We start from the raw sequence: 5,093 nt of genomic DNA on the forward strand, positions 1-5,093 counted from the left end.
GCCAAGGAATCCCAAATGGGATCACAGAGAGCTGGACACAACTGAAATGACTCAACAATGACACCACGCAACATAAATGGAATGGGTCACGCTGGAGATCGTGGGCTCACCTTTATTGGAGGACTTCAAACAGATAGCAGATAATTGCTTGTTGAAGATCTTGCCGACTATAGGTTGGACTAGATGGTCTGGGGTATTGGGGCGGGAGAGCTCCATTCTAGTTCTGAGATTCTTATTCCGTGAATGCTTGGAAGAAGAAGCACAAGATAGTGAAAGGACCCCTGAAGTGGAAGTCAGTAGACTTGGGTTCTAGTTCCAACTCTGCTAATGTGTAGCTATGTGACCTTTGGCAAAAGTCATTTAACGGGTGATATTAGGGAGTTGGACTGGATGGCCTAGATCATCCATGTTGTTTTGTAACTTTCCATCTAACTTAAACTCCTTGGTCTTTTTTTAATCTTCTGTTAAATTTACTGCGTAAATTTACATCTTTCCTTTCCTCCTCATCTTCTCTGCTTTCTTTGCTCCCATTCCCTGGCTGCTAAGCCCTGCTGGAAGAAAATGCAGAACCTCATAGACTTGGCCAATTAAAAATTAATGCTGTCTATCTTCAACTTGGCTTCTTCCATGCTCAGCAATCCCTGTATTGGTTTCTTGTGCACTCACAGCAACTGTTTCAGATTTTCTCCATCCTCAACTTTTCCAACTTTCCAGTTCCATTGAGCCCCCCCCAGCCCAACAGATGGTCCACTCCCAGGCCCATGTTCTGCTTGGTGAATTAGACCAAGGAAATCTTGTCTGATATTGCTTGTCAGTCATCTTCATTTCAATATATTTCTTCTCTTCCCCACATCCTTCCTCTATCCCTTCCCTACAATCTCATAGAAAGAGGTGTCCTACCAAAATTAACTCCTCACTTGCACTCTCAAATTCACCCCTTCCTATTTCCTAAGGTACCTCCCACTCTAGCAATTCAATCCCTCCCTATCACCAGAATTCTTCCAATCTGCCATTATATATTCTTAAATCTTACCTATTTTTTTTAAAGAAAAGCAGAGCTTTCATCTGAACTTTTTGTACCTCCTAGCTCCTGTTTAAAAAAAATGGATTTCCTCTTATTACCTGTGCTGTCAAACAGCCCCATTGCTTCCAATTCTCTTATGATCCATTTCTTCCCTAACCCCTTAGAATTCTCTTTTGTTCCTTCCTTTTACTACAACTATAATTTCAAAGTTCCCTGGTGTTCTCCTGCTTCCTAAATATATTTTTAAAACTCCTCATCATTTTGACCTTTCAACAGCAAAAGACATATTCATTTCTTAGTAGACTTCTGTGACAATGTACCACTTTGGTTCTCCCTATCTCTCTTTCACAATTCTCTCTTCACTAGTGCTTTTTCTCGGTTTTCCCTTATCTCTAAATGTTCCTTGACTTCTTTTTGCTTGTCCCTCTACTTACTCTCTCAGAGAAAACATTCTTTTTCAGAGTTTATTTATACTCATAACTACTGAATCTATCCCTCCAGTCACTAATTCTCACCCAATCTCAAGTTCCATATGTCTAACAGCGCACAGTGGTGCAATGTAAAGAATGTTGACTTTGGAAGCAGTACTCAAATTTTGGTTCAAATCTTGGCTCTGCCACTTACTTTTTGTATGACCTTAGGCAGTTCTCTTCTCATTCATCTCTATGGGCCTCAGTTTCCTCATCTATAAAATAAGGGAGTCAGATTAGATAATGTTTAAAGTCTCAGACCCATGTCTATTATATTAATATGGATTTTCCACTTTCATCTCAAATTCAACATGTCTAAAATCCAAGAGGATAGAGAAGAAAAGGTCTTGGATAGCTACACGTAAGGGACAGAATGTGAACAGTGATGCAGCAAAGGAGATTGAGAAGGAGTAGTCAGATGAGTAGGAGTAGAATCAAGAGAAAACAGGAGAAGAGGAGGAGGTCAGCAATTGAAAAAGCTTCCAATATAACTAGTGGAATGAGGATTGAGAAAAGGCTATTGGATTTGACATTCAATTGATGATCATTAACCTTGAAAGAAGCAGTTTCGGTCAAGTAGTAGCTTCAGAAGCTAGATCAAAACAGATTGAGAAGTGAGTGGGAGACATAAAAAGTATGTAGTCCAGACATGTTATCTGACATAATGCACCATTTTCACTCCCTTTTTCTCTTTCTCCACCCTTCTCCTCCTTGTCATTTTTCTCCTCATCCTCCTCTTTTTCCCTTTTCTCATCTTCCTTCCTCCTTCTTTCTCTTTCCCTTCTCTTTCTCTCCCCTCCTCTTTCTCCTTCTTCTCACCCTCCTTTTTCTCCTCATTTTCCTTGCTCCTCCTTTCTCTTTTCCATTCTCTTCTATTTCTCTCCCCTCCTCCTCTTTCTGGCTTTTAATGTCTCAAATCAGAGAGAATTTCATAAGCAGTGACCTATCTCTAACTTACAATGTGAAACTCAGATCTGCCTTTCTGTCAGGCATGACTCCAGCAGTCCTTAAATAATCTCCCCATAATCCCCAAATAGTTATTTGTTTTAAAATTTCTTGGTTCTAACTTTCAAAATTTTGAGAACAATCACAGACAGATGATCTGATGGCACATAATGTCTTGTAACCATGGGTACCTCATTCATTGCTCTGCCTTCAGATAGGTTCTCTCAGTACACTTCTCTGAGGAGCAGTTGTCTGTCTGAGCCTCAGAACAGTCTGTCTTCTCATCATTTTATCTGCCTTTCTTCTCAAGTTGATCTTATCAGTTTTCCTTAATTTTTTTCTGCCCCTTTTAACAATCAAAATGTCCACCTATGAAAGAATCACTAGGTTACATACAGACAACTTTTTCTGGGAGTTTGACTATGAATGGGAGAAGATAAATAGTTATTATTTTTAGGTAGTGGTAGGGTCCAGAGAAGGATGTTTAATGATTAAAATAATATGGACATGATTTTAGATAACAGAGAAGGAACCAGTGGATAAGAAGAAAATGAAGATGACCTAGATAGGAAGAAAATGACCAGGAATTAGGCTTGTCAGGGATGTGGAAGGAGATGAGTTTAAGGGCAAAAGTATGAGGGTTAACCTTGGAACAGAGAAGGATCATATTTTCCTTAGAGATATTGACAAAAGAGAGAATGGGAGTTCTATTATAACAATAATTTTATTAGAAAATAAGAATACATTTAGATAATTTTTTCTTAGGCATCTTCTTTTCCAAGGATGTAGCTCATCCTAAGTGCAAGAAAGGTTTGTATTATATAAAATAAGGTGCACCAGTGTCTTTTCAATAGTGACTGTCACCCACAGCCCACTGTATATCTTCATTGTGACTCTAGTGTATGTCAAAAGAGCTGAGGGAGACTTTAGGGCTAATTATAATTTCAATGAGTTGAAAATTGGAATTTACTTGAAATGGTAATGTAGCATAAATATGTTCCAATATACCAATACTTGCACTCATCTGTGGGCTCATCAATATGTGTATTTGTTCTAATGATACAGATCTCAATCCAACCGTTCTTGCCTATCACATGCAACTCTCACTCAGGTCATCCCATAAATTTATTACAGGGGGTCTGCCCAACATGCTGAGGACTTTCCTTGAGATCTCTTGACATCATGAAGATACCAATGGAGAATGTAGGTTTCCCCCTTGCTCTCACAACATGGCCAATCCATTTTTTTTTTAAAATCATACATTAGCTTGATAACGTCCTTTACACCATTTCTCCTGGGCAACTCTTTGTTTATAAAGTGCAGCAGATTGCTCACTCACACTATATCCTCTTGTTGTTGTATTGCCATTTGAATGGTACTCAACTTCAATTCTTCAGAGACTGCTCTTCCTTTTATCCCTCCCCCCTCCTCTATATGTGGGTGTGTTTCTGGGCTCTGCCTGTTACCTTTTCTTTTGTCCCTTATGCTGTTTTACTGATCTCATCAGCACCCTTTGTTTCCACTATGTTTTTCAGTCATTTCATTCATGTCTGACTCTTCTTGGCAGATACTGGAATGGTTTACCATTTTCTTCTCCAGCTCATTTTACAGATGAGGAAACTGAGGCAAACAGGGTTACATGACTTGCCCAGGGTCACACAGCTAGTATGTGTCTGAGGCCAGATTTGAACTCAAGAAAATGAGTCTTCCTGACTACAGATCCAGCACTCTATCCACTCTGCCACCTAGCTGCCACTCTTCTCTTTCACGAGCACCAGTCCCAAATTTCCACATGAATATCTCCTAGGCATCTCAAAATCAGTATGTTCAAAACTAAACTAAAACTAAGCTTTCTCCCTTAACTGACCCCTCCTCCTAACTTCTCTATTTCTATAGAGGATGACATTATTCTTCCAGAAGCCCAGATTAGCATTTCACTCTCATTCACCCATCACATTCAATCAACTACTGTCTTGCATATTTTACCTTCTCAGCATCCATGACATCTCTTCCCTTCTCCCCATCCACATTACAACTCCTCTAGTTTAGGCCCTAATTACCTCATAATTAGCAAAAACCTTCGTTCTGGATCTATCCTCTCTCTTCTCCAATTTATCCTCTGCACAACCACTAATTGACATTCCTAAAGCACAGTTTTGATCCTATTTGAAGATCTTTTGTTGATCTGCTCTCAAAGCTTCAGTGGTTCCCTATGGCTTCTAAGAGAAAATACAAACTCTTGTGTTTGGCACTTAAAACCTTTCACAGGGGCAGCTAGGTGGTGCAGTGGGTAGAGCACTGGCCCTGCAGCCAGGAGGACCTGACTCAGACACTTACTAGCTAAATGACCCTAGGCAAGTCATTTAACCCTGTTTGCTCTGTTTCCTCATCTATAAAATGAGCCAGAGAGGGAAATGGCAAACCACTCCAGTATCTCTGCCCAGAAAACCCTTAGTAGTGTCACACAGTGAGTTAGAAATGACTCAACAACAACCCCAACTCCTTCCTACATTTTCACTCTTCTTACCCCTTTATTCCCCTTCCATGTACTCTGTGGTCCAGTGACCCTGGCCTTTGTGCATTTCCTTGCACCTTATATTCAAATGTTTTCATTGGCTGTCCTCCGTGCCTGGCTCTCTCTCTCTCTCTCTCTC

This window comes from Vombatus ursinus, unplaced genomic scaffold (genome assembly GCF_900497805.2).
Source record: "Vombatus ursinus unplaced genomic scaffold, bare-nosed wombat genome assembly UNPS02014798.1, whole genome shotgun sequence".
NCBI lineage: Eukaryota > Metazoa > Chordata > Mammalia > Diprotodontia > Vombatidae > Vombatus > Vombatus ursinus.